The sequence below is a fragment of the Hypanus sabinus genome, chromosome 18, assembly GCF_030144855.1.
Source record: "Hypanus sabinus isolate sHypSab1 chromosome 18, sHypSab1.hap1, whole genome shotgun sequence".
Taxonomy (NCBI): Eukaryota; Metazoa; Chordata; class Chondrichthyes; order Myliobatiformes; family Dasyatidae; genus Hypanus; species Hypanus sabinus.
This window is the reverse complement of record NC_082723.1, coordinates 76,627,438-76,650,888: the sequence shown is the minus strand read 5'-3', so window position 1 is coordinate 76,650,888 and position 23,451 is coordinate 76,627,438. Positions and strand designations below refer to the sequence as shown.

The 23,451-nt window shown below is 44.4% G+C and overlaps 1 long non-coding RNA gene across 7 annotated transcripts in view; it reads left to right on the top strand.

Annotated features, from left to right (window-relative positions):
- The window catches only part of LOC132377440 (uncharacterized), an 87,692-nt gene that overhangs the window by 36,378 nt on the left and 27,863 nt on the right, over positions 1–23,451 (top strand). For all 7 annotated transcript variants that reach the window (XR_009506638.1, XR_009506639.1, XR_009506636.1 and 4 more), the window contains one exon: positions 18,210–18,379. This is a non-coding gene — a long non-coding RNA (uncharacterized LOC132377440). The remainder of the gene's footprint in view (positions 1–18,209; positions 18,380–23,451) is intronic.

The window sequence follows — 23,451 nt, the reverse complement described above, 5'->3', positions numbered from 1 at the left end:
GTCATATGGTTATATGGTCATACTGTGCAAAAGTCTTAGGCACCCTAACTGTATATACTATATGTGCCTAAGAATTTTGCGTGATACTGTATGAAGAAAAAAGTTTATTTTTATTTGTCATATGTACTTTGAAACATCAGAACATACCAGGAAATGCGTAATTTGTGTCAACGACCAACACAGTCTGAGGATGTGCTGGTGGTAGCCCACAAGTGTCACTGTGCTTCCGATGCCAACATAGCACGACCATTATTCTTTGGTTCATCATGTAATGTCTCAAATGTCTTTATATTGTTTAAATAAGCAAGCCTACAGGATTGTGGGTAAGACGAGGGAACACACACCAGTCCTCACAGAGGGATCAGAAGTGGAAAGAGTGAGCAATTTCAAACTCCTGGGCGCTAACAACTCTGGGGATCTATCCTGGACCCAACATATCAATGCAGTTAGAAAGAAGGTATGACAGCGGCTATATGTCATTTGGACTTTGAGGAGATTTAGTGCGTCTCCAAAGACACTTGCAAATTTCTACAGATGTACCAGTTAGCATTCTAACTGGCTGCATCACGTAATATGGAGGGATGGGAGGAGGGCCACTGTACAGAACCAGAAAAAGCTGCAGGAAGTTGTGACACAGTCAGCCCCATCATACGCACTAGCCTCTGTTGTATCCAGGACATCTTCAACGAGTAATGGCTCAAAAAGGGGGCATTCATCATTGAGGACCTCATCACCCAGGACATGCCCTCTTCTCATTGTTACCATCTGGAAGGTGGTACAGGAGCCTGAAGACACACACTCAGTGATTCAGGAACAGCTTCTGCCCCTCTACCATCGATTTCTGAATGGACATTGAACCCATGAACACAACCTCACTACTTTTTTATTTCAATTTTGGCACTACTTATTTTTTTTAACTTTTTAACATATATACATCTTACTGTAATTTATAGATTTTTATTATGTATTGCATTGTACTGTGGCTACAAAATGACAAATTTCATGATATTAAACCTGATTCTGATTTGGATTTGGATACAATAATATTGAGCTTAAGTTATGGGATGATGTCCAGATTGCTGGAGTTTCTACAAGTGTGGGTTTCCTCTGGGTGCTCCAGTTTCCTCCCACATTCCAAAGCCACTGGGTTAGGGTTAGTAAGCCGTGGCCTGAGATGCAGCTTCCAGAAGTGTGGCAGCATTGTGGACTGACCCTTCCGCAATCCTGTGTTGACCGTTGTATAGGTAAGTGTATGGTGTATGGGTAGGTGTGTGGTATGAAAATTGTTGGACAGATTGACCCTTGATACTAAATAAGGGGAGAACAATATGTGACTCTGGTCTGCCGGATAACATGCCTGAGGTCAAGCTAAAAGTGCTGATTTGTGTAAAACTAATTAATCACCTTGTCTCTAAAGAATTATTTTTACATTGTTTGGTTGTGAGATTAATAGGATGCATTGTTCCTGAGGGGTCAAAGGCCGGTTGTTACAGGTCACCCGACCGTGGTACTTTCAGGTATAGAAGATGCAGGTTGGCTTAATATGTAGCCAAGACTTGGATTGGCCCAAGTTAGGGTCGTGTGAGCGTCAGATTGGATGCCTTGCCCCTTCCAGCTGGACTGGGAGGTGGCAATAGTGCTATAAAGGTGGGCAAGTTCTTTCTTGGGCAGATCACTCACCTGGGTCCCACTGATGCACCATCAATAATTCACACTGAGACGTAAAGGCGAGATATCGGCTTTTATTGACTGAAGAAGGAACCAGCAGTGAGTGACCATCATATTACATCCTGGAGAATGAGGCAGAGGATTAGACCTGAATCGCCTTTATACAGGGCCTGTGGGAGGAGCCACAGGAGCAGTCAGAAGGGGGCGTGTCCAGACAGGCACATAGTTCACCACACCCACCTTCAGGCCGAGCAGCTGAACCGGCACCAAGGACCTCCAGCGTAGCCAGTCCACGGTTGATCACCTGCTTCAGGGGCCACGCAGACGTTGCTAAGTATACTCGGCGGTGTAGACTAAGTTAGCCCTACTTATTCGTGGTGTAGGTAAACACAAAGCACACTGCAGATGCTGTGGTCAAATCAACACATACAAACAAGCTGGATGAACTCAGCATCTGTGGAAATGAGCAGTCAACGTTTTGGGCGGAGACCCTTCGTCAGGACTGAAGAAGGAGGGGGCAGGGCCCCATAAAGAAGGTGGGGGGAGGGTGGAAGGTGCAGGTGAAAAACCAATCAGAGGAAAGATCAAGAGGTGGGGAGGGGAAGCAGGGAGGGGATAGGCAGGAAAGGTGAAGGAGGAATGTAAGGGGAAAGCACTATGGGTAGTAGAAGGAGAATCATGAGAGAGGTGATAGGCAGCTGGAAGAGGAGGCAGAGTGAAAGTGGGATGGGGAAAGGGAGAGGGAGGGAATTACCAGAAGTTGGAGAATTTGATGTTCATATCAAGGGGCTGGAGACTACCAGGTGTTGAGATGTTGTTCCTCCAACCTGAGTTTGGCCTCATCATGGCAGTAGAGGAGGCCATGTATGGACATATTCAAATGGGAATGAGAGGGAGAGTTGAAGTGAGTGGCAACCGGGAGATCCTGTCTGTTGTGGCGGACAGAGTGGAGGTGCTCAATGAAGCGGTCCCCCAATCTGCGTCGGGTCTCGCTGATGTAGAGGAGGCCACATTGGGAGCACCGGATGCAATAGATTACCCCAGCAGACTCATTAGTGAAGTATTGCCTCACCTGGAAGGACTGTTTGGGGCCCTGAATGGTGGTAACAGAGGAGGTGTAGGGACAGGTGTAGCACTTACACTTGCAGGGATAAGTACCAGGTGGGAGATCTGTGGGGAGGGACGTGAGAACCAGGCAGTCGCGGAGGGAACGATCCCTGCGGAAAGCGGAGAGGGGAAGAGCGAGGAAGATGTGCTTAGTGGTGGGGTCCTTTTGAAGGTGGCAGAAGTTGCAGAGGATAATATGCTGGATCCAGAGGCTGGTGGGGTGGTAGGTGAGGACAAGGGGAACTCGGTCCCTGTTGTGGTGATGGGAGGATGGGGTATGGGCTGAAGTGCGGGAAATTGAAGAGATGCGGGTGAGGGCATCATTGATGATGGCAGAAGAGAAACCATGATTCTTAAAGAAAGAGGACATTTGAGATGTCCTGGAAAGGAAAGCCTCATCCTGGGAGCAGATGCGGTGGAGACGGAAGAACTGGGAATTGAGAATAGCATTTTTACTTTCGGCAGGGTGGGAAGTGGTGTAGGCAGTGTACAATATAAAGCGTTTCTCACAACTCTCTATTTTCTTCTCTGTATTAACAATAAAGTGAGTCTGGGTCCATTTGTTCAAGCGAAACCAGATAGTTGCAGCATCCACCTGCCACAGTTATGGGTATCAGTTCTGTGGAACAGTCATGGATACAAGCAACATATTTCACTGGATATTTTGATGTTTCTGATAAATAGATATGACAGATTAAGCTAAACACTTTATAGCTTCTGATCCCCCTCAGCAAGATGGTGAATTTAATTTTAAGTTATCAAATAATCAATACCAGCAATCTTTTTCCAATGTGTTTCCTCAACACTGAGGATGACTTGTTACATAGAAACATAGAAAATAGGTGCAGGAGTAGGCCATTCGGCCCTTTGAACCTGCACCGCCATTCAATATGATCATGGCTGATCTTCCAACTCAGAATCCTGTACCTGCTTTCTCTCCATACCCCCGATCCCTTTAGCCACAAGGGCCATATCTAACTTCCTCTTAAATATAGTCAATGAACCGGTCTCAACTGTTTCCTGTGGCAGAGAATTCCACAGATTCACCACTCTCTGTGTGAAGAAGTTTTTCCTCATCTCGGTCCTAAAAGGCTTCCCCTTTATCCTTAAACTGTGACCCCTCATTCTGGACTTCCCCAACATCGGAAACAATCTTCCTGCATCTAGCCTGTCCAATCCCTTTAGAATTTTATACGTTTCAATAAGATCCCCCCTCAATCTTCTAAATTCCAGTGAGTATGAACCTAGTGGATCCAGTCTTTCTTCATATGAAAGTCCTGCCATCCCAGGAATCAATCTGGTGAACCTTCTTTGTACTCCCTCTATGGCAAGAATGTCTTTCCTCAGATTAGGGGACCAAAACTGCACACAATATTCTAGGTGTGGTCTCACCAAGGCTTTGTACAACTGCAGTAGAACCTCCCTGCTCCTATACTCGAATCCTTTTGCTATGAATGCCAACATACCATTTGCCTTTTTCACTGCCTGCTGTACCTGCATGCCCACTTTCAATGATTGGTGTACAATGACACCCAGGTCTCGTTGCATCTCCTCTTTTCCTAATCGGCCATCATTCAGATAATAATCTGTTTTCCTGTTCTTGCAACCAAAGTGGATAACCTCACATTTATCCACATTAAATTGCATCTGCCGTGAATTTGCGCACTCACCTAACCTATCCAAGTCACCCTGCATCCTCTTTGCATCCTCCTCACAGCTAACACCACCGCCCAGCTTTGTGTCATCCACAAACTTGGAGATGCTGCATTTAATTTCCTCATCTAAATCATTAATATATATTGGGTTTTTTTGTAATTTATTTTTTTATTGAAGTTCATCAAACAAACATTTCCATAAGATGTATTTCAGACATTGTACATATACATCATATAATCATATATATCACAAATCTCCACAAAGTATTTATCAGAGGTATACACTTATAGAAAAGAGTGGAAAGAAAAAACAAGCAAAAGGAAAGAACTATGTACAAGTAGGGAGTGATCTTTTTTTTTTACAACAGATTCATTGATTTGTGAGAATAAAATCAGGCCTATGAGGCATTATGTAGTTAAACCATTTTTCCCAGTATGAATCAAATTGTTCCAGCTTATGATTAACAGATGTTATTATCTTCTCCATTTTGTAAATGTCCATTGTAATTTCCATCCATGTATTTAAAGTTGGGCTCTCCTGTGATAACCATTTCCTAGTAAGAGTCTTTTTACCAGCCACCACCAGTATATTCATTAAATATTTATCTCTTTTCAACCATTCTTGAGGTATATATCCAAAATATATGGTCTTACTCTCCAAGGGTATTTCACATTTAAAGATGTCTTGTAGGGCATTGTGTAGCCCCCTCCAAGAGTTTTTGATAACAGAGCAGTGCCAAAAAATATGATAATGATTCGCATTTTGATTTCCACAATTTCTGCAGCAAACAGGAAGGTTACTAACATAACGGGATTTCTGAGAGGGTGTGATAAAATACCTTATCAAGTTTTTCCATCCAAACTCCCTCCATTTCTGTGAATTGGTACACTTCCATTGATATCTCCATATTGTTGTCCATTCTTCCTCAGATATAATTATCCCTCCTTCCTTCTCCCATTTTGTTTTAATGTATGAAGTTGAATGTGTTTTAAGATTTGACAACCCCTTATACATGCTTGAAATGATTCTACCACCATTATCTGAATTATATGCTTTTCTATCAAGCATGTATTTGCCTAGGTTACATTTTTAAGCATCTTATTAACATATTGTTGCATCTGTAAATACCGATAAAAATCTTGTTTTTCTAATAAGTGTTTTTCTTTTAGCATTTCAAAACTGAACAGTGTTCCTTCTTTCATTATGTTGCAAAGAACTGTTATTCCTTTAGCTATCCAGTCCTTAAATCTAGCAGCCAATTTATTTGGTGTAAAATCAGAGTCATATGCACACCATTTAAGAATTGCAATATCTCCCTCTAGATTATATTCTTTTACAGCAGTTTTCCATATTTTAAGAGTCAATTTCACCCATGGGTTATCAATAGTATTTATGTACCTTTGCAGGTTGTTATCAGCCAAAATTGCCTGTATGGGGATGGGAAGTACCCGCTCCTCAATGTTTTTCCATTGAGCATCATATGATGGGTTGCACCGACATATCACAGCTCTCAACTGTGCTGCAAAATAATAATCTCTAAGGGAAAGTAGGCCCCATCCCCCCATTTCCTTTGCTAATTGCAAAGTTTTGAGATGAACTCTAGGCCTTTTACCCTGCCAAATATACCTTGATAACATCTTGTTCCATTCATTGAATTGATTTTGATTAATCTCTATTGGTAGGGTCTGAAAGAGATATAGCAGTCTGGGCAGTATATTCATTTTAATAGACTCAATCCTTGAACTGAGACTGAAAAAAGGAATCAGGCTCCATCTTGCCACATCTTCCTTAATTTTATATAAAGGCTGATAATTACATTCTGATAATTTTGCCAAATCTTTTGGCATAATGATGCCAAAATATTTGAAAGACTCTGTGTGCCATGCCCAGGGGTATCGACTTTCAATTTCTCTTGGTGGGCTATAGTAATATGAAAGTAATTGGTTTTATCTATGTTGATCTTGTATCCTGATAATTGACCATATTGTTCAAAGGATTGCATCAAATTAGGTAAAGAGTATGTTGGTTGCCCTAGAAAGATCAAAATGTCATCCGCATAACAAGCCAATTTATGCTCTGTCCCTTTAATAGTAATTCCCCTGATATCTTCATTTTGTTTGATGTATTGAGCTAATGGTTCCAGATATATATTGTAAACAACTTGGGTCCCAGCACTGAGCCTTACGGTATCCCACTAGTCACTGCCTGCCATTCTGAAAAGGTCCCGTTTACTCGCACTCTTGTGCTTCCTATCTGCCAACCAATTCTCTATCCGCATCAATACCATACCCCCAATACTGTGTGCTTTAAGTTTGCACACTAATCTCCTGTGTGGGACCTTGTCAAAAGCCTTTTGAAAATCCAAATATACCACATCCACTGGCTCTCCCCTATCCACTCTACTAGTTACATCTTCAAAAAATTCTAAAAGATTCGTCAGACATGATTTTCCTTTCATAAATCCATGCTGACTTTGTCCAATGATTTCACTGCTTTCCGAATATGCAGTTATCACATCTTTGATAACCGACTCTAGCATTTTCCCCACCACCGATGTCAGACTAACCGGTCTATAATTCCCCGGTTTCTCTCTCCCTTCTTTTTTAAGAAGTGGGGTTACATTAGCCACCCTCCAATCCTCAGGAACTAATCCAGAATCTAAGGAGTTTTGAAAAATCATCACTAATGCATCCACTATTTCTTGGGCTACTTCCTTAAGCACTCAGGGATGCAGACCATCTGGCCCTAGGGATTTATCTGCCTTTAATCCCTTCAATTTACCTAACACCACTTCCCTACTAACATGTATTTCCCTCAGTTCCTCCATCTCACTAGACCTGCAGTCCCCTACTATTTCCGGAAGATTATTTATGTCCTCCTTAGTGAAGTCAGAACCAAAGTAGTTATTCAATTGGTCTGCCATGTCCTTGTTCCACATGATCAATTCACCTGTTTCTGACTGTAAAGGACCTACATTTGTCTTAACCGATCTTCTTCTTTTCACATATCTATAAAAGCTTTTACAGTCAATTTTTATGTTCCCAGCCAGCTTTCTCTCATAATCTTTTTTCCCTTTCCTAATTAAGTCCTTTGTCCTCCTCTGCTGGACTCTGAATTTCTCCCAGTCCTCAGGTGTGCCACTTTTTCTGGCTAATTTGTATGTTTCTTCTTTGGAATTGATACTATCCCTAATTTCCCTTGTCAGCCACGGGTGCACTGCCTTCCCTGGTTTATTCTTTTGCCAAACTGGGATGAACAATTGTAGTTCATCCATGCGATCTTTAAATGCTTACCATTGCATATCCACCGTCAACCCTTTAAGTATCATTTGCCAGTCTATCTTAGCTAATTCACGTCTCATACCTTCAAAGTTACCCTTCTTTAAGTTCAGAACCTTTGTTTCTGAATTAACTATGTCACTCTTCATCTTAATGAAGAATTCCACCATATTATGGTCACTCTTACCCAAGGGGCCTCGCACGACAAGATTGCTAACTAACCCTTCCTCATTGCTCAATACCCAATCTAGAATGGCCTGCTCTCTAGTTGGTTCCTCAACATGTTGGTTCAGAAAACCATCCCGCATACATTCCAAGAAATTCTCTTCCTCAGCACCCTTACCAATTTGGTTCACCCAATCTATATGTAGATTGAAGTCACCCATTATAACTGCTGTTCCTTTATAGCACACATTTCTAATTTCCTGTTTAATGCCATCCCCAACCTCGCTACTACTGTTAGGTGGCCTGTACACAACTCCCACCAGCGTCTTCTGCCCCTTAGTGTTATGCAGCTCTACCCATATCGATTCCACATCCTCTAGGCTAATGTCCTTCCTTTCTATTGCGTTAATCTCCTCTCTAACCAGCAATGCTACCCCACCTCCTTTTCTTTCCTGTCTATCCCTCCTGAATATTGAATATCCCTGGATGTTGAGCTCCCATCCTTGGTCACCCTGGAGCCATGTCTCTGTGATCCCAACTATATCATATTCATTAATAACTATCTACACATTCAATTCATCCACCTTGTTATGAATGCTCCTCGCATTGACACACAAAGCCTTCAGGCTTGTTTTTACAACACTCTTAGCCCTTATACAATTATGTTGAAAAGTGGCCCTTTTTGCTTTTTGCCCTGGGTTTGCCTGCCTGCCACTTTTACTTTTCACCTTACTACTTTTTGCTTCTACCCTCATTTACACCCCTCTGTCTCTCTGCACTTGTTCCCACCCCCTGCCACATTAGTTTAAGTCCTCCTGAACAGCAATAGCAAATGCTCCCTCTAGGACATTGGTTCCAGTCCAGCCCAGGTGCAGACCGTCCTGTTTGTACCGGTCCCACCTCCCCCAGAACTGGTTCCAATGCTCCAGAAATTTGAATCCCTCCCCCTTGCACCATTTTTCAAGTCACGTATTCATCTGAAATATCCTCCTATTTCTACTCTGACTAGCACATGGCACTGGTAATAATCCAGAGATTATTACCTTTGTGGTCCTACTTTTTAGTTTATCTCCTAATTCCCTAAATTCACCTTGTAGGACCTCATCACATTTTTTACCTATATCGTTGGTACCTATGTGCACCACGACCACTGGCTGTTCACCCTCCCACTCCAGAATGTCCTGTAGCCACTCAGAGACACCCTTGACCCTTGCACCATCCTGGAGTCTTGTTTGCGGCTGCAGAAACACCTATCTATTCCCCTTACAATCGAATCCCCCATCACTATAGCTCTCCCACTCCTTTTCCTTCCCTCTGTGCTGCAGAGCCACCCATGGTGCCATGAACTCAGCTGCAGCTGCCTTCCCCTGATGAGACATCTCCCCCAACAGTATCCAAAGCAGTATATCTGTTTAGGAGGGAGATGACCCCAGGGGACTCCTGCACTATCTGCCTACTGCTACGCTGTCTAGCGGCCACCCCTTCCCTTTCTGCCTGCGTAGCCTTTACTTGCGGTGTGGCCAACTCACTGAATGTGCTATTCACGACTTTCTCTGCATCACAGATGCTCCAGTATGAATCCAATCGCAGCTCCAGACGCTCAATGCGGTCTGCCAGAAGCTGCAGCTGGATACACTTCCTGCACACATAGTTGTCAGAGACACTGAAAGTATTCCTGATTTACCATATGCTGCAGGATGAACAAACCACGGGGCCGATCTCAGCAGTCATAACCTACCCAATACTTGCCTCAACTTTTGAAAGGTAGCCTTACCTCACTTGGAGTGAAGCTCGTCCTCAGCCTCTGCTCGCCGAAGCCTCTCGAGACAAAGCCTTCCTACTCAGTCTCCCTCTACTCCGTCACCGCTACAATGTCACCCGCTCTGTCTAACTGCTCTCTTTGAATACTCCTGCTGCTTCACGGTCCGACTTACACATGCTCGCGCAGTTGTGCCCTCGTTAAACTGCCCATTCTGAAGGATCCACAGATGTTGGCCCATAGGATGAGTTTTTGTGGTGGTCCATTCTTTCTGTTGCTTACTCGGTGCTTCTATATGGACACGAGGTTCTGAATGGCAAGCAGTCATGGGACATGGATTCCCAGGAGTCAGTAGGGATCAACACACACAATCAGTGGGTCAGGCGGCATCCGTGGAGGGTAAGGGTGTTTTGGTCCAAGACCCTTCAGATTTTGGATTTACATCAAAAGTTACACTGAAATGGATCACCTGTGTTAACAACCAACACAACCAAGGATGTGCTGGGTAGCCCACAGGTGTGCTGGGTGGCCCGCAGGTGTGCTGGGTGGCCAGCAGGTGTGCTGGGTGGCCCGCAGGTGTGCTGGGTAGCCCGCAGGTGTGCTGGGTAGCCCACAGGTGTGCTGGGTAGCCCGCAGGTGTCACCAAACATTCTGGCACCAACATAGCAGGTCCCCAAAGCTTGGTAGAACAACACAAACAACACCAACAGCAAAACAAGCCCCTTTCTCACCCACCCAGTCACACCCCTCCTTCAGGGAATCCTGCTTGAGGACTCTCAAGTCCCTTTGTATCCCTGATTTCCAAACTTCTTCCTCATTTAGAAAATAATTTATGACTTTATTCCTTCTACAAAATGCCTGACCGTACACTTCCTTGCACTGTATTCCATCTGTCACTTCTTTACCCAATCTGTCTGTCCTTCTGCACACCCCCTGCTTTCCCAGCGTTAGGAAGGTAGTTCGCACAGCTCAGACAGGTTTTCTAGCCTGATTTGTGGAATAGGCCAGTTGTCTAATGAGCTAAAATTGAGTAGATTAATCTGGAGTTCAGAAGGATGAGAAGTTACCTGACTGGAATATGTTAGATCTTCAGAGAACTTGACAGGGTAACAGTGGGGATAGGTGTTGGGCTGGAGATATGTCTCTGCCAAAGGAGGTGTAAGGAGCTCCTTTCCTCCACTAGCCTGCAGGACACCTTCGGCCAAGGTGTAGCACCTGCTTAGTTCCCCTGATCGGGGTCACATGAAGCCATGGGAGCAGCTGGTGCAGATCACAAGTCCTGGTTATGTGACCACTGACGCCAGGCAGACAGTCTCTGAAGAGTATTGGTAATGGTTGGGGTCACCCATCTTGTAAAGACAAAGCAATGGCAAACCACTTCTGGAGAAAAAATTGCCAAGAGTAATCATAGTCATGGAAAGACCGTGATCGCCCATGTCGTACAGCATGACACATGATGATGATAATGACCAGTGGAGAGGATCTTTCACCATGAATTTAAATTTTGAATTTATCTAAGTCTTACATCCATTCTACCACGTGAGGGAGTAAAATCTTTGCATTATGACTCTGTCGCAATGTACAGACATGTGAATTTAAAAGTCTAATGGCTTGTAGAGAGAAGCTGTCCCGTAGCCTGTTGGTCCTGGCTTTAATGCTGCGGTACCGTTTGCCAGATGGAAGCAACTGAAACAGTTTATGGTTGGGGTGACTGGTGTCCTTGATGATCTCCCAAGCCTTCTTTCTGCACCTGCTGATGCAAATGTTCTCAATGGAGGGAAATACACATCCACAGATGTGCTGGGCTGTCCGTACCACTCTCTGCAATGCCCAGTGATCACGGTTACTGTGGTTCTCGTACCAGGTGGTGATACAGCCAGTCAGGATGCTCTCAATGGTGCCCCTGTAGAAGGTCTTGAGGACATGGGGTTCAGGTCGAACTTCTTCAGTCACCTGAGGTGGACGAGATGCTGTTGTGCCCTTTTGCCACAAAGTTCAGGTGAGATCTTTGGTGATGTGTACACTGAGGAACTTGAAACTACTCACCCTCTCAACATCAATGGGACTGCAGTTGATCGAGGCAAGTCTGTCTCCATTCCTCCTGTAATCCATGATCAGCTCTTTTGTCTTTTGGGCTTTTAGGGAGAGGCTGTTATCTTGGCACCGTTGTGTCAGGGTGACCTCTCCTCTCTAGGCTGTCTCGTCACCACTAGAAATAAGGCCAATCAAAGTTGTGTCATCTGTGAATTTGATCAGCAGATTGGAGCTGTGTATGGCAGTGCAGCCATGGATGTAAAGGGAGCAGAGGAGGGGACTCAGGACACAACCCTGGGGGAGCACCTGTGTTGAGGGTCAGAGGGACAGAGTTGAGGAAGCCCAACCTTATCACCTGTCAGTGATCCATTAGGAGGTCTAGGATCCAGCCGCACAAGGTGGGCTGCAGGCCGAGGTCTCTGAGCTTCCTGTCAAGTCTGGAGGGAATTGTGGTGCTGAATGCTGAACTGTGCTGTGGAACCCCATCCCTCTTCTCCAGGTGAGAGAGGATGTGCGTCGTGCTGTGGCTGTGGTCTCATCGGTAGACCGGTTCTGTCAGTAGGTGAATTTTAGGGGGTCCAGTGTGGGTGGTAGCACACTGCAGTCCTGGACCAGCCTCTCAAAACATTTGTTGAACCATACAGTGAAATATGTGGTTTGTGTCAATGACAATTGTGGCCATGTTTCCAGCATCAAAATAGCATGTCCACAACTCACTAACCCTAACCATACAGCTCATTTATTTAAGTGAATGTATTGCCAAAGTACAGGTACAGTGTGTCACCATCTACTAATCTGAGCTTCATTTTCTTGTAGGCAATAGAAACACAATAGAATCAATGAAAAATACACATAAAGACAGACAAGCAGCCAATGTACAAAAGACAACAAATTGCGCAAATACAAAAAACAAATAATAATCAATAACTAGGTAATAAATAACACTGAGGACATGAGCTGCAGAGACATTGAAAGTGAGTCTGTAGGTTATCAGTGCCTTGGTGAGTGAGGTTATCCACACTGGTTCAGGAGCCTGATGGTTGAGGGGTAATAACTGTTCCTGAACCTGCTGGTGTGGGACCTGAGGCTCATTGTGGTGAGTGAGGTTATCCACACTGGTTCAGGAGCCTGGTGGTTGTGGAGTAATAACTGTTCCTGAACCTGGTGGTGATGGGATCTAAGGCTCCTGTACCTCCTTCCTAATGGCAGCAGTGAGAAGAGAGCGTGGCCTGGCTGGTAAGGGTCCTTGATGTGATGGATGCTGCTTTCTTGTTGCAGTGCTCCTTATAGATGGGCTTAACGGTGAGGAAGGTTTTTCTTGTGATAGGCTTTGGAATGTGGGAGGGAGCTGCAGCACCTGGAGCAGAGGATCCCAACTGCTTTTATGTCATGGAGCCTGACCATTAACTGAGGGGTCTGTGGACCATGCCCCACATGGTCACCCTATGAACTTGCAAACTCCTTACAGACAGCGATGAGAATTGAACCCCAATTGCTGTTTGCTGGTGTTGTGAACCATTCCGCAAACCACTTAGCTTCCATATCTTGGGAAGCAAAGAGTTAACAGTCACAGCTGATCTTAAACACCAGAGACTCTGCAGATGCTGGAAATTCAGAGTAACACACACAAAATGCTGGAGGAACTCAGCGGGTCAGGCAGCAACTATGGAAAAGAGTAAACAGTCGACGTCATGGGCTGAGCCCTCTCACCAGGCCCAAAACATCCACTCTTTATTCCTCTCTGTCAATGCTGCCTGACCCGCTGAGTTCCTCCAGCATTTTGCATATGTTGCTGTAGAAGAAGTATGGGTGGATGGGTTACCAAGTCAAGGTCAGCCATAATCCTATTAGTTGGCAGAAATGGCTTTGCATGCTTCTAAGTCATATGTTTGTCTATGATTTTAGACACTGGGGATCGTATAACTTTACCAGAGGAAATATGAGCAGTTCAAGTTTCTTTTAATTAAGTGTCTAATGATTCCCAAAGGCAATTTTGGAGTTCTGGACTCGGTAAAGGATGATTTTGTGTTGTTAAGTTTTAAGCCGACTTTGAAATACTCACTAGTAATAAGGCACCTCCTGATAAGGACGCACTGATTGCTGTGATCCAGTCAACTGGCACTGATTGAAACCTTAGTCTATAACAATTATTCAATTTTTTTTATTATCTTAAAGACAAATCCAAAGTGAATTAATCAATAAAAGGTCTAATAACACTATACAACAATTTTTTTCAAAGTGTTGCTTCTTCAGAAATTTATTTGTGTTTTCTGATAGACAGCTTGAAGCTGAACACAAGTATTATTTCAGTCTACTTGTATCATGTAGGAATTTGGAGAAACAAGAAATTAACTTTTATTGATATAATAACACTGCTGACGCTTTGTAATAGTTCAAATAAGCTAAAAATGTTTTGCTTATGATTTTCATTTGTACTCAGTGACTGAGGCTTCTTGATGGAGTCCAGTTACCCTGATACCATTTTTCCATGATCGCAATGTCCTGGTGAAACCTTTCACTTTAGTGCTATGTTGCACTTCATGGTTTTGTATGCTTGAAGCATGTTGTCAACCAGAGGCATGTAGTTTGCTGCTCAGTAGTTGCCAAGAAAATTTTCAACAATGTCCTTGAATGCCTTCCATGTGATTTTCTCTGGTCCCATTAGAAGTTTTTTGAATTGCCTGTCACTAATGACCTGTTTGATCTGTGGTCCAAAGAAGAAGGAATCTGTTAAGAGAAGAGAGAGGATGGCAGAAAGGGAAGGAAGTGGAGGTGATAGACAGGTGAGGAAAAAAGAAGGGGGAGAGTAACCAGATAGAAAAGGAGAGTAGACCATGGAAGAAAAGGAAGGAGAAGGGGAACCCGAGGGAGGAATGGGCAGGTGAACAGAACAGAAGGGATGAGAGGGAATGGGGAATGGAAAAAGAAAAGTGGGAGAAATGACTAGGAGTTAGAGAAATACATGTTGATGCCCTCATGTTGGAAGCGACCCAGAGAACTATGGTAGGGTCATTGGATATTATAAAGTCAAAAAGAAACTGATTTTTGAACAACACACACAAAATGCTGGAGCAACTCAGCGGGTCAGGCAGCAATAAAGGAGGGAAATAAACAGCCAACATTTCAGGCCAAGACCCTTCATCAGGACCTGATGTCCCATGTTTCAATACCACCCCATTCAGCTCTCTGCAGAGTGCTGACCAGAATGTTTGGATGCAATGCTCCTGATTCACTGCCCACTGTCAGAATAGTACAATGGTGAAGGCACCATTTTATGTATTCTTGGAATTATGTCTCTCCTTTGAATTATGTCCAATTAATCTCCCCCTTTCCCCACTTGTTTCCCTTTCTTCATTCATTATTTTCCTTTTAGGGACTTGAGGACTTGAGCTGAGGCTTATAAGGCATTGGTCAGACTGCACTTGGAGTGTTGTGAGTGGTTTCCAGCCCCTTATCTGAGAAAGGATGTACTGTCATTGGAGAGGGCCCAGAGGAAATACACGAGAATGATCCCGGGAATAAAAGGGTTAACATATGAGGAGCATTTGATGGCTCTGGGCCTGTACTCGCTGGAGTGAGGCAGGGATCTTATTGAAACCTATCAAATACTGAAAGGCCTAGATAGAGTGGATGTGAAGAGGAGTCCAGGTCCAGGGGGCACAGCCTCAGAATACAAGGATGTCCCTTTAAAAATTCCTTTGGGAGGAATTTCGTTAGCCGGAGAGTGGTGAATTTGTGGAATTCGTTGCCACAGACAGCTGTGGAGGCCAAGTCATTGCATGTATTTGAAGCAGAAACACCGTGGTACCAATTTAAAGAAAAACATCCTCACCCAACCCCACATGCAAAAAAATTGTGCAAACCACAACAAAAGAAAGAGCAAAAAACACAGAATATAAAACATAAAATTGAAGGAGCCCAGCTCAGTGTACGTTATCAAACTCGCCCAAAATAGCAATAAAAACAGGAGCAAGCAGAGAGCAGAAACACATCATAACGTGAACTACAGAGTCCAATGCACCAATGGTGTTGATTAAACCTTTTCCAGGACCCGGACTCCATACCATCCTGCTGGGCAAACCAGCCATGCTTGCAAGGCTTTTTTGCCTGCCTTGATGAACAGAACCCAGCAGTGTGACTCAGACTCTGCTGACGGGCAAGCAGAGAAGCTGCAGGACTTGGACAGACTACGAGAATGTGCAAAACTGTACTGAGGTAGTGTTCATGAGAGCTGGACAGTCTCATACCCATCCTGAATCTTCCTTTCTTTTTCTCAGTTATGTTGTCACACAAGAATATCAAATGCGGACAATTAAATCAGAGAAAGAGAGTCAGGAAGCCTGGTTGTCACTGGAGCTAGAAAATCATTGAGTTTGCTCCACCATTCCATCATGGATGATTTATTATCCCTCTCAACCCCATTCTCCTACGTTCTCCCCTTAACCTTTGACACCCTTACTGATCAAAAACTTAAAAATCTCCACTTTAAATACACCTAATCACTTAGAAATGAATTCCACAAATTCACTACCCTCTGGCTAAAGAAATTCCTCCTCATCTCTGTTCTAAAAAGACGTCTGTTTCTGAGGCTCTGAACTCTGGTTCTTATAAGAAACATCCTATCCATGACTACTCTATCTAAGCCTTTCAAATTCAATGGATTTGAATGAGATTCCCCCTCCTTCTTCCAAACTCTGACGAGCACAGGTCCACAGCCATCAAACACTTCACATACTTTAACCTTTTCATTCCTGCAATCATTTTTGTAAACCCTCTGTAGGCTCTCTGGGGGCCAAAACTGTTCCAAGTGTGGTCTGTCCAATGCCTTATAAAGCCTCAACATTACATCCTTGCTTTTGTATTCCAGTCCTCTCAACATGAATGCTAACATTGCATTTGCCTTTCTCACCATTCAAGTTCACCTTTAGGAAATCCCTTTGCAACTTTGAATTTTCTCCCCATTCAGAAAATAGTTTACACTTTTATTCCTTCTACCAGACACTTCCCGACACTATATTCCATCTGTTACTGTTTAAAGTGGAAAAGCCATTGCACTGGGGCAAATCTCCTCTTCTCAACCTCAGAAGAGTCTGGTATGGGGGCAGGTGGGGGGAACTATTGTACAGGATCAAAGTAAGCTGCAGTCAGTTGTAAACATAGTCAGCTCCATCATTAAGGACCTTGTCATCCAGGACATGTCCTCTTCTCATTGTTACCATCGGGGAGGAGGTACAGGAGCCTGAAGGCACACACTCAACGATTCAGGAACAGCTTCTTCCCCTCTGCCGTCCGATTTCTGAATGGACATTGAACTCATGAACACTACCTCAGTACAGTTTTGCACATTCTCGTAGTCTGTCCAAGTCCTGCAGCTTCTCTGCTTGCCCGTCAGCAGAGTCTGAGTCACACTGCTGGGTTCTGTTCATCAAGGCAGGCAAAAAAAATTGGAAGCATTTTCTGACAAATCAAAATGCCTGTCTCTGAAATCTGGCTTAAAAAATTCCAAAGCGTATATAACCAGGGCTCAAGATTTGCTTCCATCCTTTTACTAGTTCAATACTAGTGATTGAACAGATCACTAGTATGAGAAGATGGACTCTTGACCACAAAGTCTTCCTCATTATGGCCACATAGTTAAGAGACATTGGGACGTAAATGTGGGAAGGAATGTTTTAAACTTTAAAAAGATAAATCTGGGCAAATGAAAGTACAGTACTGTGAAAAAGTTTTAGGCACATATATACAGCTAGGGTGCCTAAGGCATTTACTTTGTACTGTAATAATTTTATATATTGCATTGTACTGCCTCCACAAAAAAAAACAAATTTCATGACATATGTGAGTGATGATAAACCTGATTCTGATATGGGTCTCTATTGTGGACTGAGAGTGGGAAGGGGGTAAAGAGAGGGGAATCATGTTTGGGAAAAGGGGAAAGGAGAGGGGAGGGAGGAGGAAGCACCAGAGAGACATTCTGTAATGATCAATAAGTTAATTGTTTGGAATCAAACGACTTTGATTGGCGACTCAGAGACGGGTGTGTCTGCACTCTGCCACCTGTCCCACACCCCTCCTACAGCACTTCACCCTTGTCATTCCCAGCATCCTTTGCTTCTGCCAACTTGCTCATATATATATAAAGATAGATAGATAGATGTGTCTAAGACTTTTGCACAGTGCTGTAACTTGGACAACATGGTAGGGCTTGTTCCCATGCTGGTTTGTTATTATCGTCACCTGTACCGAGAGTCAGTGATAGTTTTGTCTTGCACACTGTTCATACAGATTAAATCATTACACAGTGCATTGAGGAAGAACAAGGCTAAGCAATAACAATGCAGAATAAAATGTAAAAGCTAACGCAAAAGTACAGTGGACGTAAACAATAAAGTGCAAGATCATGCTGAGGTAGATTGTAAGGCCAAGACTATACCTTATCAGACAAGAGGTCCATTCTAGACTCTGATAACGGTGGGGTAGAAGCAGTCCTTGAGTTTATAGTATGTGTTTTCTAGCTTTTATTTATTTACTTATTTATTCAGATACAACACAGAATAGGCCTTTCTGGCCCTTCGAGCTATGTCGCCAGCAATCCCTCGATTTAACCAGAGCCTATTCACAGGACAACTTACACTGACTAATGAACCTACCAACCATAAGGTTGTTAGACCATGGGATGAAACTGCGGAGGAAACCCACGAGGTCATGGGAAGTAAGTACAGACTCTTTACAGTCAATGTCAGGAATTGAACCCAGATCGTTAAGTGTTGTGCTAACCACTACACTACTGTGTGATGGGAATCGAACCCGGGTCACTGGTACTGTAAAGTGTTGTTCTAACCACTACACTACCGTGTGATGGGAATTGCACCCGGGTCACTGGCACTGTAAAGCGTTGTGCTAACCACTACACTACCGTGTGATGGGAATTGAACCCAGGTCACTGGTACTGTAAAGTGTTGTGCTAACCACTACACTACCCTGTGATGGGAATCGAACCCGGGTCACTGGTACTGTAAAGCGTTGTGCTAACCACTACACTACCGTGTGATGGGAATTGCACCCGGGTCACTGGTACTGTAAAGCGATGTGCTAACCACTACACTACCGTGTGATGGGAATTGAACCTGGGTCACTGGTACTGTAAAGCGTTGTGCTAACCACTACACTACCGTGTGATGGGAATTGAACCCGGGTCACTGGTAGTGTAAAGTGTTGTGCTAACCACTACACTACCGTGTGATGGGAATTGAACCCGGGTCACTGGTACTGTAAAGCGTTGTTCTAACCACTACACTACCGTGCGATGGGAATTGAACCCGGGTCACTGGTACTGTAAAGCGTTGTTCTAACCACTACACTACCGTGCGATGGGAATTGAACCCGGGTCACTGGTACTGTAAAGCGATGTGCTAACCACTACACTACCGTGCCACCCTTTTGTATCTTCTGCATGATGGGAGAGCAGAGAAGAGAAAATGTCTGTGGTAAGTGGGCTCTTTGATTACACTGGCTGCTTTACTAAGGCAGTGAGAAGTTTAGATGCAGTTTTGTGGAGGGATGGCTGGTTTCTGTGATGTCTTATATTACAGGGAAATAAATGGTGGAAACTGGATTGCTCAGAGTGCAAGTATTGACCTGTAAAGGCCATTCAAACTGGAAATCGAAGGCACAATGGTATGGGCGGATCTGTTAGCTGGAAAGGGCGGTATGCATCAGGTGTCAACTGGAGGAGACCTTGAAACAAGCCCAACCTCATCCCCACAGATGTGTCCTGACAGGGTGCATGTTTCTGATTATCAGCCAACGGTGAATCTGTTATGTGAATTACAGACTGCTGACTTGCAGGAACACTGTAGCGTGAGAATGCCTGAAGGCACAGGTGCAGTGACGGGCCACTGAGCTTCTCATGTTCCACTTGCTTTTCAATTACATCTTGGCTGCTTCACTTCTCAATCTGACATCCCAATGGGGATTATTGTCCTAGACTTTCACTCCTGTTATAGTTCCTGGGCTCCTGGGTTATTACATTCACTTTAACATTAGTCCAAGGGGATTCAGAAAGAGGCATTTCCTGGTATCTAGTGCTCTCCTGCAAGTTTTAAGTGCTGAGCTGATTTGGAAAGGTCGAGGACAGGTAGGCCCAGAGCATTTTGCTGAGCCAGAGCCTGGGTGCTGGTGTTGGGACCACCCTGTGTTTTCAAGATTTAAGCGTTGGCCTACATAGACTGATAAGGCAGGAGGCAGGGTGTCAGGACCGATTCTACTCACTTTTCCGTGACATTTACTCCTCTCTCCATGGCACCGAGGCTGCTCCAGGCTTCAGTTCTGCAAGGTTCACGGTGATTTACCCCACTGTGTGATGAACTGAGACTGGGGCTCCGGGCTGGGTCTGCAAGGTTCACGGTGATTTACCCCACTGTGTGATGAACTGAGACTGGGGCTCCGGGCTGGTCTGCAAGGTTCACGGTGATTTACCCCACTGTGTGATGAATTGAGACTGGGGCTCCGGGCTGGGTCTGCAAGGTTCACGGTGATTTACCCCACTGTGTGATGAACTGAGACTGGGGCTCCGGGCTGGGTCTGCAAGGTTCACGGTGATTTACCCCACTGTGTGATGAACTGTGACTGGGGCTCCGGGCTGGGTCTGCAAGGTTCACGGTGATTTACCCCACTGTGTGATGAACTGAGACTGGGGGCTCCGGGCTGGTCTGCAAGGTTCACGGTGATTTACCCCACTGTGTGATGAACTGAGACTGGGGCTCCGGGCTGGGTCTGCAAGGTTCACGGTGATTTACCCCACTGTGTGATGAACTGAGACTGGGGCTCCGGGCTGGGTCTGCAAGGTTCACGGTGATTTACCCCACTGTGTGATGAACTGAGACAGGTTATGGGCTGGGCGAAGGGTGAAGTGCTATAGCGGCTCCAGGTCTATGGAGTCATTTGGTTCTGAATGCTGTTGCTTGCTTTTATTGCTTGTATGATTTGTGTTTTTTGTTTCTCTCTCTGTGCATTAGGTGTTGGTCTCTTTTTAAAATTGGGCTATTTCAAGTTTCTTGCTTTGTGGCTGTTTATAAACAGACGCATCTCAAGGTTGAAGCTTTGAGTTAAGAGGTTATGTTGCAATTTTATAAAGCTCTGGTTAGACAACCTCTGGAATATTGTGTACAGTTCTGGTTGCCCCACTATAGGAAGGATGTTCAGGCTTTGGAGAAGGTATAGAAGAGTTTACCAGGAGGCTACATGGTTTAGAGAGTACAAGCTGTCATAAGAAACTGGATAAACTTGGGTTGTTTTCTCTGGAGTGCCACAGGCTGAGGGGAGATCTGATAGAGGATTACAAGATTATGAGAGGCATAGATAGTGTCTAATACCAGAGGGCATGCATTGAAGGTGAGAGGTGGTAGGTTAAAAGGGGTTTTGAGGGGTAAGTTTTTTACTCAGAGAGGGTGGATGCCTGAAATGGTGGTAGAAGGAAATACAATAGAGGCTTTTAAAAGATGTTTAGATAGACGCATGGATGTGAGGAAGGTGGAGGGATATGGACATGGTGGCAACTGGAAGGATTAGTATTTCTGGTATTTTTGATTTAGCTTGCTTGGCACAAAACTGTAGACTGAATAGCCTGTATTGTTCTGTATTGTGTAATTTATACATACTTTAACAATAAATGTATTTTGAAACTATTAGAACTATCATGCTTCAAAGCATCAGGAAAAACCAGTTCTAATAAATATAAGGTGTGCCTGGATCCTTAACGATGGACTTGAGGTTTCTGAAGCCTGACAGAGGCCTTATTGACAGTTATTGCAAGAAGCAAGGTGATTTATATTACTCGAACAAGGCTCATAATTAGGACAATGGGCCCCAGTGCTGAGGCATTGCACAAGGGAAACATGCCCCATTAGAGAGAACGAGACCAAAGTAATTATGTCTCCTGATCCTGTCTAACAGGAATAGTATCATCAGCCATATTTTTTAAAAATAAACACCATTAAATAGGAAACATGAAAGATTCTGCAGATGTTGGAAATTCAGAGCAACACACACAAAATGCTGGAGGAACTCAGCAGGCCAGGCAGCATCTATGGAAATGAATAAACAGTCGACATTTTGTGCCGAAACCCTTCCTTAAGACTGAGAAGGAAGTGGGAAGATGGCAGGAAGGGGGAGAGGGGAAGGAGACCAGCTGGAAGGTGATAGGTGAAGCCAGGGGGTGGGAGAGGTAACATAGAAACATAGAAAACCTACAGCACAATACAGGCCCTTCAGCCCACAAAGCTGTGCTGAACATGTCCCTACCTTAGAACTACCTAGGCTTTACCCATAGCCCTCTATTTTTCCAAGCTCCTTGTAGCCATCCAGGAGTCTCTTAAGGGAATCTATTGTTTCCACCTCTGGCAGTTCATTCCACGCACTCACCACTCTCTGGTAAAAAAACTAACCCCTGACATCTCCTCTGTACCTACTTCCAAGCACCTTAAAACTATGCCCTCTCATGCTAGCCATTTCAGTCCTGGGGAAAAGCCTCTGATTATCCACATAATCAATGCCTCTCATCCTCTTATACACCTCTATCAGGTCACCACTCATCCTCAGTCACTCCAAGATGAAAAGGCCGTGTTCACTCAATCTATTCCCATAAGGCAAACTCTTGTAAATCTCCTCTGCACCCTTTCTATGGTTTCCACATCCTTCCTGTAGTGAGGCGACCAGAACTGAGCACAATACTCCAAGTGGGGTCTGACCATGGTCCTATATAGTTGCAACATTACCTCTCGGCTCCTAAACTCAATCCCATGATTGATGAAGGCCAATGCACTGTATGCTTTCTTAACCACAGAGTCAACCGGTGTAGCAGCTTTGAGTGTCCAATGGACTCAGACCGCAAGATCACTCTGATCCTCCACGCTGCCAAGAGTCTTAACATTAATGCTACATTCTGCCATCATATTTAACCTACCAAAATGAACCACCTCAAACCTGTCTGGGTTGAACTCTATCTGCTACTCTCAGCCCAGTTTTGCATCCTATCAATGTCCCGCTGTAACCTCTGACAGCCCTCCACACTATCCACAACACCTCCAACCTTTGTGTCAACAGCAAATTTACTAACCCATCCCTCCACTTCCTCACCAGCTCATTTATTAAAATCACGAAGAGAAGGGGTCCCAGAACAGATCTCTGAGGCACCGACCTCCATGCAGAATATGACCCATCTGCATCCGCTCTGAGCAAGCCAGTTCTAGATCCAAAAGCAACGTTCCCTTGGATCCCATGCCTCCTTACTTTCTCAGTAAGTCTTGCATGGGGTTCCTTATTAAATGCCTTGCTAAAATCCGGGAGTCTGGATGTAAAGGGCTGGAAAAGATGGAATCTGATAGGAGAGGAGAGTGGACCATAGGAGAAAGAAAAAACCTAGGGGCAGGTGAGAAGAGGTAAGAGGCCAGAGTGGGGAACAGAAGAGGAGAAGCTGAGGGGATTTGTTTTTACCAGCAGGAGAAATCAATACTCTTGCCATCAGGTTGGAGGCTATCCAGGACTCATTGTGGCACAACAGGAAGTCATGTACAGGCATGGCAGAATGGGAATGGGAGACATGTCAGAATAGCAATGCGAATGGGAATAGAAATGTTTGGTTACTGGGAAGTTCTGCTTTTGCCGGATGGAGCAGAGATGTTTGACAAAGCAGTCCCCCAATTTACGATGGGTCTCATCAATGAGGAGGATGCTGCATTGGGAACACTGGACACAATAGACAACCAAAACAAATTTGCAGGTGAA